This window comes from Eubalaena glacialis, chromosome 8 (assembly GCF_028564815.1).
Source record: "Eubalaena glacialis isolate mEubGla1 chromosome 8, mEubGla1.1.hap2.+ XY, whole genome shotgun sequence".
Classification (NCBI taxonomy): domain Eukaryota; kingdom Metazoa; phylum Chordata; class Mammalia; order Artiodactyla; family Balaenidae; genus Eubalaena; species Eubalaena glacialis.
In genome coordinates this window covers 98,402,901-98,416,701 of record NC_083723.1, presented here as the reverse complement: position 1 = coordinate 98,416,701, position 13,801 = coordinate 98,402,901, and the positions used below count along the sequence as shown (strand labels likewise).

Here is a 13,801-nt window from a genome sequence, read left to right as displayed (position 1 = left end):
AGATACTAATTGAGCACCTACTATGTGCAGTGCATTGTACTGGGAGAAAAAACAAAGGCCATAATACTTCTTTTGAAAGCATATGTGACTATTGCCAAGGGCGTGGGACAGGCTGAATCTCCTCTAGAAGCAAATATTTGGAGAAGGCTTCACTAGGTAGGTGAGAACTGAGTGAGGCCTTCACGGAGGGTAGAATTCAGCAGACAGGTGATGACAGGGAGTCCTAGGAGGAACGTTCTATGAGGGTCCTTCGGTCCATCTCATTAGAAAGTGTCTGAGAACCAGTCTGCATGGAAATTAAACCAATGAAGTTCTGCCCAGAACTTCATGTGCCTTAAACCTACCAATATTTCTAAGGGTTACCCCCTCCTCCTGCTGGCCTTCACTCAGTTTACCATCTAAAAGATTTGAGGAGCCAGGATGTGATTCTGGACTCTTCTGATATTTCCTCTTTCACGTAGACACGATGTCATATAGAATCAAGCATAGTGGTCCTGCCTGGACACACAGATGTGTACTCTGGGAGGTTTCTAGAATCTGCATGGATGTGGGTGTGTGGCCTATGTCCCATTAGGCTGGAGAAGGTGTTCAGAACCCTGTAGAAGGGTCGTTGTGGCTGTAGAGTGGAAGCAGGTGGGGCCACCCTCAGCGACTCATCCTCTTCACACAAAGTTATCCACCAGTAAAGCCAACCAAAACAGACCAAGGGAAGCCCAGGTGATAACTCTTCACAATAGGCCCACTATTGAATTCTCTCAGTTCTTTTCAGCCCTGGTTATGGGGCCAAAGGCAGCTTTTCGCAGTTTACCATATCTGAGGCTTGGTAACGGTGGTTAGTTCAATCCTCTCTACCCATCCCTGCCCAGGTTCCTGACTTGTCGCTCACCTTGCAGCCATGCCATGCTCTGTCTGCAGCCTGCAAAGTCTCCTGGGCTGGGCTGTCCCAGAGGCACTTTAGAAGGAGATGTTAACTATCACAGTGATGATCACCAAAACTGTCTTATTTACAAGTTGTTTTTAACACATATATGATTCTTCACCTAAACACCTGTTTGTCATACTTAAAGAAATTTACATTAATACTGTGCATAGAGCTTCTATATAGAACATGAGCATCCAGTTTGAAAAAAACCTCATTTTTCTTTTCTTGCAGGTACATTTTCCATTTCCTTCTTTTTCTGTTGCCTTAACCATGCCCATCAAAAAGTATTAAGTAATTGAACAATTGACATGCCAGTATTTTTCTCATCTCTGCATTCATCCCCTACAGGCCTAGCACCTCTGCCCTTACCTTCCTCAGGTGAAGGCAGGATTGTTAGGGGCACTGACTAAACCCATGGCCACAATAGAGGCAAACACATTCTTCTGAGCTCTCTGAGTAGAGACTGAAAAGAGGAACAGGATCTCTAGCTGATACACTGACCTTCGGTCTATGTTGTACCAGGCCTTTTAGTCTCCTTAGTCTCCAGGGTCTTGACCCATTATGAAACCTGCTGGATTGCTACAGTCTGAAATGATACCTGGTCTTGACTTGTCTACCTAGCCTTGAACTCTTGCTGCCCACGTCTAAAAGTGATTCCTTGGCTCAGGACACATCTCAAAAGCAGGCTTTGTCAGTTAGTACTCTTGAATTAGCACCTACTTTCCTTCCTTCCTTCATTCCTTCCTTCCTATCTCAAAGCTAAATATGAAGAGATAAGCAACAGCTGTGAATTTTACCTTAGCTTTGTCATAGCATCACCATCTTGTTTTAAGTGCCTAGTTTTATATCTTTGTCGACAATATCAATTGTGCATGCCAATATGTTCTTTGTAATAGTTTGTAACTTTTCTATTTTGCTTCTTACAATCTCTGTTCTCCTCCTGTCGTCACCTCAACTTATCCAAGCCTTAAGGTGTGTCTCCTAGTCTGTGGATGGTTTTACTTTGAAAGCTTATCTCTTTTTCTCACTGTTTTTCTCCAGAGAAACCTGAATATCAAAAATGCCTCCATTTACTAAACCAAGCTTCCTTCTGGAGAACATTTAGTACATCATTGTAGATGGCACACTGGGCAATGGTGAAGTCCCCCTTAAAGAACCTGGCAAAACAAAGTACGAAGCTGATATCAGGGTTGAATTTATAAACTAGACACACCGTGGATGAGATTAGCAACTAAGAAAGTAAGACAAGTTCCAGTGGTAGAAATATAGCACCTAAGATTAATACATTCAACACGTATTCCCTGAGTATCTACTCTGTGCCAGGAACTGTTCTAGATGCTTGGGATGCATCAGTGAACAAACCAGACCAAGGTGCAGGATTCAGTAACACGATAATGCAGAATCTTGAAGGAGGTGATGCAGTTAGCCAAGTGGATATCTGGGAAAAAGTGTTCCAGGCAAAGGAACAGTGAGTACAAAGGCCCCTCACGTGCTCCAGGAATAAGAAAAGCAGTAAAAAGGCCAATGAGGCTGAGGCAAAGTGAGCAAGAGAGCAAGAGGAACAGCTGGAGGAGACATATCAGAAGGGCAGAAAAGTAAGGAGATGTCAGGGAAGACTGCCAGGATGGGAGAAGACCATGTAAGGCCACGCTGACTATTATAAAGACTTCGGATTTTATTCTGTTTCAAATGGGAAGCTATTACACATCTCTGAGTAGAGAAGTAACATGGTCAAACTCAGGTTTTGACAAGAAAACTCTGGCCACTGAATGCGGTAAGGGTTGAGCAGAGATTCCGGTTAAGTGGATGATGGGGTGATGGAGGTAAGCGACGACAATGGCTCTGGCCAGCGCAGTAGTGATGTGAAGCAGCTGCTTTCAGATAAATTTAGAACGTAAAGTTTTAGATAACATGTGGGATGTGAGAAAGAGCTTGGAATCAAGGATGCTCCAAGATGTTTCACCTGGAAATTGGAAGGACATGGTTTTCCATTAACTGAGATAGTGAAGATGTAGCTAGAGGAGACTTTGTGCAAAAGGTCAGAAGTTTAAATTTGCGCATATGTAGTCTGAGAGATTTACTAGGCACTCAAGGATTTATATCAGAGTCACCCTAAAAAACAACTCTCTTCTCCCCTTTCACTCCTCCCCCTCCCTATCTCCCAATTAATAATTTATTGGGAAAATATTCTGCTGGAATCTTTCCTGCTTCTGTTCACCATTGGTCCAACCTATGGTAGTGTTCAGTAGAAAAGCAGAAAATATATTGTGTAATTTCCAAAGATAAAATATATTTCGTTGTTGAACTGATTCTGATAGGAAGCCATATAACATATAGCCTATGTCAGAGAATTAATGACTTTTAGGAAACTTATGCAGAATCTACGGCAACCTCTTATTTTATACTTGAGGAAGCTGAAGCCCAGGGAGGATAAATGACTTTCAAAAGGTCAGTCGTCTAGTTAATACAGAGCTAGAGCTAGAACCCAGAGATCCTGTAAGCTATTAGAGCGCACGGACTCTCAGTTGATTTCCTGCTTTTGCCATTATTCATATGCTGCAGCATTCACAGTCTATTTACATATTTTCACTTGGAAATATAATTAAATACCAGACCATTAGCATAGGGTCACCACTTTCCTGGCCTTGAAAACAAAACTTTTTCTTTTCCTTCTTTTTCTATGCCTGTTCAGACCTTCAGTTAACCTCAAGATGAATAGGACTATGGATTGCAAAACGTCAAGCAGATAAATGATTTGCACCAATAAGATGGCCTGCGATTGAAACCAGAAAAAAAATGTAACTTTTAACTTTTAAAGACATTTAAATGAGTAGAGTTGGGCTATATAAAAACCATGACATTACAATAGTTCCAAAAAATTATTTATGGAGAGAGTGCTGGACTATCATAATTCAGAAAAAAATTTTCTTAAGATTTTACAGCAGCACTTTCTTCTACTACAGGTTTAGTTATAATTTCATCCGGAAGAATTTGGGATCAAATGAAAATAAATGACAGATTAAATACCACGCAGGTAGGTAATACTGTGTAGCTTTAATTATAACCTCCTATAGTTATATAAAATGGAAGGTTATTGGTTTGGTTATCATTTTTCAGCCGTACTTTCTATATCTTTTTCAGGAAATCCTCACACAGCCATAATGTTTACTGGATTCGCAAAGAAGGTACTAGATTCTTCGGGAACTGTACATCCTTCTACTTAGCTTCGACAGTGTAGAAATAGACTAGACTTCCTTAAGGTAATTAAATAGACAGCCACACAAAAATCTTTAAAATAGAATTAGAACTTATTTTGAAACTTCCTTTCAACCAGGTTCTCTCATTACATTAATGAGCCAAATAGGGATTAATGCGATTATAGCAAATCAGCATGTGCAATTGTCAAAGCTGTGTTTTCAACCACTTCTGATTTTGCCTTTCTGCTTTTCAGTCTTCGATCATGGCTCTCTCCTTTTCACACACATACTTAACATGCAACTCACTCACTGTGTGGTGGTGTTTCTCATTCTTCTCATCTGTCCTGAACGCCTCAAATCCCAAGTCTCCACCCCGAATCAATGGCTTTTACAAATTGTCCTTTTAATAAGCACAGGAAGGTGATTTATTGGAAACTTAATGCAGGCAGATAATCTACTGAGAGATTAACTTATGTATTATTTCTAAGCTATATTCATTAGGGAACAAAAGGGAATCTGTCTCATCTTCCAGAATGCAGTAAGAAATTATTTCTAGGCACTGAGCTCTGCTTATACGAAGGAGTGAGAAAGAGATTTTTATTTTGTTTTCCAGAGCGAGACAGGAAAATTTTTAGGATAGGATGGGCTAAAGGCAACTCATTAAGCAGCCCTTGGTTTCAAGGTTTAATTCAGGCATTCACTGTACACTTGGGTTACAGTAACTTTCAACCTGTAGGAATAAAGGCTACTGTGCAAGTCAAAACAGAGGGACCACTTTGGGGATTCATGTAAGCACCACCAAACCCGTATGTAGTCACACAGACAAGCGTGGATTCTCCTGCCACAATAAATGTCCAATATTGAAAGTCCTACCAATACATGTGTCTATAGAAAAAGAGTATTTGAGCTGAACTTAATTTTATTTAAACAAAGACATATGACATTGTCTGCACAAATGTTTTAAAAGAATTTTACCTGTTGCCTACAGACAGTAGGCTCATAAATAACACAAAGTGGGAAAAGAAAAAGAAAAACAAAATGAACACATCATTTTAAGGCTTTGATGAAGTAAAATGGATTAAAAGCCAGTTCCATTTTTTGAAAATTGTGAATTTTATTTGTGTCCCATTTATTCTTTCCTTGTATCTAAAATTTAAGTTTTGTTTAAATTGAAATATATGCAATAATAGCATCAATATTGAGAGGTAAGCACCAAATCACATCTCCTTTAATGAAGAAAGGATATGGAAAAAAGGGTTAATGAGACAGGGAAAAGAAATTAAGCTTCACTCTGTCCCAAATCATCTAAATCAGATGCTTAATTAAAAATTTATTTAGAGCCACTCAGTCTACTTTCAAAGTGAATGTCATATAAAGCCAAATAATGGTTTTACATTTAAAGCACAAAGGCATCATCTTTATACAGGGCTTGGGTATATTCTGTTAAATTCTTGTAACTTTTAAATCTGATGGTTTTCAAAAGCTTCCAGATCAGAGATTAAAGTATGATATAATGTGACAAGAGTGTAGCACACACAGTAAAATGAAGGGTAGGTGGAGATGACTTCGATAAACTTTATCTCTATTAGAAGGTCCTTGGAAATCTTTGGTCAGAAAAATTATTAGACCAAAAGATAACCTTATATAGCTCTTTGAGATCAAGACAGGTACCTCTTTGCCCTCTCCCTGCAAAACCTATCAGAGATTTGATACATAATAAAGGTCAGTAAAATGTATTGAATTGACATAGTGAAAATGAGCTGGTGGGAGTAATCATTACCATCTTTCTCAGTAGCCTACCTGGAATTCTGCATGGAGAGTTATACTGCCCCCAGAGGAAAAGGCCATATTTACATAATTTCCACACTTAGATTCTCTGGTTAAAAGCTTTTATGATGCAGAACTTGTTCCCAAACTAAGCACTTTTCATTATCAGAGAAGATGTTCTTAAAGTCTCCCTCCCTTATTTATACTGGCACTTATTTTTACAGAAAAGATAAGGGAACAATGAGAATTAAAATTTACCTTGCCATTTATACAAAATAGATGTAACTTGTTATATTTTTTAATTTGTATGGGTACTTAACATTGTAAAGATACATAAGATCTTAAAATATCATGAGATCTCATAATATCTGAAACGCTCGGAGACGTCAAACACTTTGTGGCCTACGCTGGTGGTGGTACAAGCCACAGTATGTTCAGAAGGTCACCAGAGAGGCAAATATAAAACAATTTCCCCTCCTCCCACATATTGTCTAAACAAGTTTACTTTTAATGTGCAGAATGTGTGCTGTTACGAAGAGAGGAAGGGTGCCTTTATTGGCAGAAAATTCAAGAAATTATTTAAGCACAGGGTAGAGAATCTTTTCCAAAGTTGCCATTCATAAGGTAGGCTTCAGACAGAGCTCAATATGTTCCATTATAGGAAGCACTGAATAGCATAACCTGATTATTTATTCCAGTTTGTAAAATACCACTACTACTAACCCCTCATGAAGCATAATGGGAAAGATGAAACACTAAGGAGCAATGAATGAATGCCACCTGTGGCTAGTGAGGGTCTCTTTCTCTCTCTCTTTTTAAGAATCTGCCCTATGCCACAGAATAGACCCTGCTGTTGTAGTCAAAAAAGTTTACAATGTATATGCTGTATGCACAATGCAATGCAGAGGCCCCAGATGAGATCCTTGCTTCTAACAGTGAGACGAAATTTACCTGCATGGAATATCCAAAGTTATATGCAATATAGCTAGCATATTATCAAATGCTTCCCTAAACATAGTTTAGGAATTCCCTGATTACAAACCTCAAGCAAGGCTTACCCCTATGCAAGCTGAACTTAAAGACAGCCTTTACAAAACAATTAAAATAATGAAGAGGAGTTGGGTGGAATGCTTCAAGTAAGATAAACTGATGAGCAAATGTATATGGACAGACTTAGATACAGGGTCTATAAATTAAGGCTACTGCTGATATTGAGCTAGTAGAAACTCAGGGTTCATGAGGGAGAAAGAATGAGATAATGCAGGAAAGACAAAATGAAACCTTAAATTGCAAGCATTACAGCACTAAAATGAAAAGTTTGAACTCAGTGCAATGATGGTAATTATTTACCTCATCTACCACCAACAGATCATTTTAGCTTTGAATCAATCCAATTTGGATTATGTATTGATATTTGAAACAAAACACCCGAAGTCTGCTAGATTTTGCTATGGATGAAGAAGGACTATCCTAATGCCAACTCTGAGAGGATTTTTCAAAGCCATCACCATCTGTACTGGCATATCTTCTAAAGCCTGTTGTATACACCAGTTATACACACCTCGCTAATCCCTAGAGAAGTAACTTTGCTCTTACAGTCAGTTTCCATCATAAGAAGTACTGTTTCTCCTGTGTCAAATTTTCTTCAGATTATAATTATCCACTTAAGTTCTAGTTTGTATCTCCTTTTCTCCAGCATATGTGTCACGATCACCTCCATCCGTACTATACGTAACTCTCAATTTTCTAAACGTCCATGGTATTTTTTTAAAAACTCACTGGTGACAATTATCATATTTGCTGCCTGTTATACACTGAATTATGTCTTCCCAAAATTCATCTGCTGAAGCCCAACTTCTGTCTCCCCAACAATGTGACCGTATTTAGAGATAAAGCCTTTAAAAAAGGTAATTAAAGTTAAATGAGGTCAACGGGTGGGGCCCTAATCCTAGAACTGGCGTCCTTATAAGAGTGGGAGATATCAGGAGCACACACATGGGGGAAAGCCCATGTGAGAACACTGGCAAAGAGGCAGCTGTCTGCAAGCTGAGGAGACAGGCCTCAGGAGAAACCAAACCTGCACACACCTTGATCTTGGACGGACAGCCTACAGAACTGTGAGAGAGAAATTTCTTTTGTTTAAGTCACCCAGTTTGTGGTATTTTGTTATGGCAGCCCTGGAAAACTAATACACTACCTGTATTTACTGAATACTTTTCATATCTCCCTTATTTGACTTCGATACTCTGCAGGGCAGGAAATAAAATTATCCAATTTTTAAAAAATCTCTTATACTGCTCAGGATATTTGATTTGTTGCAATAATGTTAGATGATTAAATGTTTGTATACACGAATGAGTGAATTTCAGATTCTTATAGAGGAAAGTACTCTTTAAGGAAGATTTAAACTACTGCTAGGATAGAGTTAAAATCACTTAAGAATCCTAGTATAAAAGAGGAAGAGCGCATTGTAATGGAAATGATTTTGACTTAGGAATCATAAAACCCTGACTTTGAATCCTGGCTCCTCCAATTAATAACTGTGTAGGTTGGCCTTCAGTTTAATCATTTAAAAATTGGATAATAATAACACTTAACTTTCAGTATTATTAGAGTTAAAAGAAATTGTTAAGGACTGACTCTAATTTCTGGTGACACTTGCTTAATAAACATTGGCTATTTTGACAATTTTACATAGTACAATTAGAAAAAGAATAAGGTAGGGAAAAACCTGACAAAAGGCGGTAAATGTATTATGAGAGGTCTGATAGATGCAGGTGAAGTACAGAGGACAAAAAAATAAAGAGCTTACTAGGGACAAGGCAGTACTGAAAAGCACAGCGCGGTCTGTTACCCTAACTTTTTATAGATAGCTATACACAGGGGCACATAGTTCTTTCCAGCACTGCTAACTAGCCTGGAAATAACATAAAAGAGAATGATTGGATTCACATGGAGCTTGAGACCAGTCTGGAGAGTGTGGCCAAAATAAAAGAATATACAGAGAGAATGAGAAATATTAGATTCTTAGTCTACGCTGGATAAGAAAATATGACAAGCCTAAAAGGAGCTGACAGCAAGGGAGGATGTGGGAATGAAAATCATGATTTTTTTTTCCTGCTTCCATTTCAGTTATTTCTTGACTTTACCAAAACTATGGCTTTTCAAAACTCCACACCTGGTTATACCCAAACAGTGAGCCAACCACACTGGCGGGGGGGCAGGGGGGTGGGGGGGTGTCCTCTACTCTGATCACCTGTTTTCAATTAAGTTATGGCAACAGAATTTCAATTTTATGATCATCTCATTTCTTACCTATTGTCATGATTCACTACTGTAGGACCTGTGGTCATTCAAAATATTCATCTAGGATGTAGGATTGCCATTACAATGTCTTAAGATGTTATGTTTATAAAGATAGAGCCTACTACTTGCTGTCATCCTTAAAGTAGCTACTCTCAGCAGTGTAATTATAGTTTGTATGATGTTAATGGCATACCTCTGGGAGCACACATTATTTCATGGCTTTGTAAAAAATGTTATAATTATATAATCACCAGGGATGGCATTTCGTCTGCTCAGGGAGCATATAACATCTCAGCAGTTTTCCATTAGAGCATCACTGATACGGAGTTGGCACAAAAAATTAGGTGCCCTCCCTCAGTTCAAGGTTAACACATAGGAATCACAGAATTCATACTCCCATTGAGACTGGTTTGCCCTTTCTCATAACTTTTCCTCATCTAAATGAGTTATTTGAAATCCTAGGAGCTCTTACCTCTAAAATATAACATTTTAAAAGCTCCTTACTGTAAGAATTTAGGAAAAACAAAAACACAGTGTTCTCCAAGTAGCTAAGTACAAAGTAATTACGCAAATTTGCTGAAGTGATAGAGATATTTTCATTTATTTTAAGAAATTTTCATGGAGGATTTAGAAATACTATTAAGTAGAAGTTCCTCAGAAATTACAAATAATGAGAAAAATTGATAAAGGTGTGGTTTCTGCTGCATGAATTTCCTACTAGAAGATACATGTATGCCAGTGAGCTTCAATAAACAAGCAAGCAAGGCAGAGAGGGTCACTTCTTGGTTGTTTGGATGGATAAAGTTTAAGAAGAATGATTAAGTTTACCAGGATATTGACTTGATGATTTTTCCATTCCTTCCAAAAACATGTCTTAATATTATTCATTTGAACATATTTTGGATACTTGCAAAAACTAAAGAATATTATAGTTTACAAAACGTATATCTAATATATAAAATGTTATGAGTTCTCTCTAGAATATTTCTAATTAAAGTTACTAAAGCAAAATAAAAAGTCCCTTAAAGCATATTTGTCTATATCAAATAAGCATCTCGTTAGTACATGATTCTTTATGTGTATGTGTGTGTATACACATTTATGCAATGGACATCATATGCAAAGGACCACACATTATCTAAAATAAACCTCAGGGAATGGCAAGTGTCTGGGCTTTATCTTTTCCATTAGAACTGAGGGAGAAGCCACTTCCAAATCAACCAATGCACTCTAACTTTTGAATTTAAACATTTTATTACTTTAAAAAAGCAATAATAAACTCATTATTTGTTCACATAAATAACATCTTTATCATTAAAAATAACTATACTTTCTAAAATGAATTGAAAGAGTGCCTTTTTGTTTTGCATTTTTGCAAATCTCTTTAATGACCAGTTTAATAGAAAAGAGTTGGATTCTCCTACCTGCTTTTGTATTCAATCTGTTAAGATATGCTCTTTTGGTTGAAACATATGAAGACAATTCCGCCTAACAAAGATATATATTTGGGAAAGGGTGGTGCATTTTAATAGCATTCTCAGATAACTGTGGATATTCTTCTTTGATACTATACCAAATCTTGACTAGCGGCAGTTTCTAAAAGTAGTTGCAAGGTGGAATCTGAAAGCCCATCAATGAAGTTTCCATATTCTCTTACATTAAAATCCATTCCTCTATTTTGCGCTTTGAATCGATCTTTTGCCCATGCATAATTTTGTAACACCCTGCACTGAACATTTGTGAGATATAGTTCCCTGAGTTATACTCACTTTTCAAATGTTGCCACATTATATACCAAATATATAAAAAAACACATTTTCAACGTAGACCCCACCTTATCATAGAAGTCTCTAAGTATTAGGAAGCTGGAAAACTCATAGTAGTGGCTATGACAGGCTGACCTCATTCATTTTTGAGCAAATGTCTACCAAACACCCACATCTCAATAATCATAGGAGACATGTCAATTGTTCTTTCAAAAAAAATGGTATTGCATTGAAAAAAGTGGCTACTTCAGTTTGCCACTTGAGCAAGTGCACAAGTGTTTCTTCTTGAGACAACCAAGAGTATTTTGTTCGAAGCAGAAGTGCTCTGTGAATATTTACCATTTCATCACACAAAATATTTAAATATTAAAACCCTCAAAGGTTGAAATTTAATAAGATTAACAACTTTTACCACTTCCACATTCTTAACTGAAACTGGCTCTTTATTTTTAAACAGTGAAAATGTGGTGATGAAGAATATGAAAATTTGGTATCCCTGCCTTCATTTGTGCTAAGGCGTCTCTATTCAGTATTGCTTTTGCAGCATCATTGCAAATATCAATAGTGTGAAAAAGGCAAATAAAGTCTTTGAATGGTATTTAGAAGGTTTGACCCCATGGATTTCCTAAGAGTATCTAAGAGACCCCTAGGGGGGTATGGAGCACAATTTGAGCACCTGCACAAGCTCAAAACCCTTTCTTGAGCTCTAGACCCATATGTTCAAGGGTCCACTAGATGTCTTATAGGCACTGCTCTTTCAAGGATCTTAACTGATTATTGATCATATTTCTTCCTTTTCCCTCAAGCTGTTCCTCTTTCATTTCCTGTCTCTGACACCATCATTACACAAGTCACTCAAGCTAAAGACCTGGGAGTCACTCTTGATTGTTTTTCTCTGTAACCCTTTATATCTAATTAGTCACCAAGTCTGATCTCTTACATTTATTCATTTCTGTCCAACACTATTAAGAGATTGAGTTAGTTCAAGCCTTTAGCATCTCAAAAAACTGCCCTATAACCAGTTTTCTTCCCCTAATCTCCTTCTCCTCCTATGCATCCTCTACTCTCCTACTAAAGTTAGCCTTTGAAAGAGCAAATTTTGATGATGCAATATGGAGAAACAGAGGCTCTGTGTCACACATACTGACCTCAATTCCTCCGCTGCCACTTCTCAGCTGAGTGACCTTGGCAAATTACTCAAGCTCTCTCTGTTATACTTTTGCCTTTGTAAAAGACAAAATTAGTAAAAATATTTATTACATATGGTTGCAAAGACAGAATGAGATAATTCACACAGAGTTTTATCTAGATGAATTCATAGAGAGTGTTATCACATAGCCTGACATCTAGCGAGTTAGTAATAAATGTTAAGGATTATTATTTTGTCAATTCTCTCCTTAAAATTCTCCCAATTTTATTGTAAACATTATCCGACATGTCTTTCTCACTTCTAGACTATGATATCCTTGAAGTTAGAAACTTTACCTTATCTTCACTTTATCCCAGGGCATAGCACAGCTTTTGAAACATAGTTGATGCTTAATAATTATCAGTTAATGACTGCAAAGTGTTCTCTGAATTATCTACAAGTGTAGACTTTGAATTTTTTGTCTTATGTCTCAATTCTTGAAGATTTTACCTAATTACCAGATGAAAATACACCGTAACATATAAACACATACAAGCTAAGTTATATACTAGGATTGACCTGCTGACATATTGTCCTCAATTGGCAAAATCCTAAGCCATTTTTAAAACACATGTTTTCTAAAAACTTGTAAAAGCAAGTCTTAACATGTCCATTGATTGGCTTGAGGAAGTGTAGGGTGGGTCTATAAAACTCATTAAATTATATGTAATTTTTAGAGAATATCATGTATGCATGTTGGAGAGAAGAATGTCTTTTGCTTTCTTCACATTCTCAAATGAGGTCTGTGATCCAGACAAGGTTAATAACCACTGATACAGAAGATGACAGAGAATATGGTACCAGGAGTTGGCTGGGTCCATGGCAGACAGGTGGAGATATATTTTTCAGCATGAAACTTTTTGGAATATGTCAGATCATACAATGAAGACAACTGCCTACCAAGTGTATATTTATCTAAACTTTGAAAATAAAAGTCATGAAATCCACAACCCTGAATGCAAGTACCTGACCTCTAAACAAGAGCCAATAAACAAGATCATTAAATCACAGTGTCAATTTTGCTACATGCTTCTTCACGGTCTACCTTGTGTTTGTTGCCAACACTGCAGGGGGCTTAGAGAGAGTCTGTGATAATCATAATCTTGGATTTTGTTTGTTTGTGTGTGTGTGTATGTGTGTATGCATTCTCCCAATTTTTAGGTAATCCAATTTAAACTGAGTAAATTTTTAAAAGTACACATATGATACATAATATATATAACATGATATGATATGTACTATGAATATACATTAAAAAACAACATGTAACATAAAATGTAAACTGTAATATGCAATATAAAATAAAGTTCATATGATATGTAATATATAATACATAAAAATGTTTTCTACAAAATTATGGCTTTTCCATCATAATAGAATACTTTGCATATTTGACGTAGCTAATTCATAAGATTTTTATATAAAATATAATTTGAAGCCATTTTTTAAAAATAACTACGTTTAAGTATCTTTACAACAACATTTACTAGGGATATACCAGTTTAAGGTAGATTTTTCTTTGATTCATTTCTGCGGTGTAACAAATTTATGTGATTTAACAGTTAAATACATAGAGTGGACCTGGGTGTATATTGCTTAAAACAGTATTTGTCAAAATATAAGTATGATTCGGACCACAATTTAGGACTTGACA

The 13,801-nt window shown here is 36.8% G+C and overlaps 1 protein-coding gene across 1 annotated transcript in view; it reads right to left on the bottom strand.

Annotated features, from left to right (window-relative positions):
* KCND2 (potassium voltage-gated channel subfamily D member 2) overlaps positions 1–13,801 on the bottom strand; it is a 478,865-nt gene that overhangs the window by 383,957 nt on the left and 81,107 nt on the right. The window lies entirely within an intron of this gene.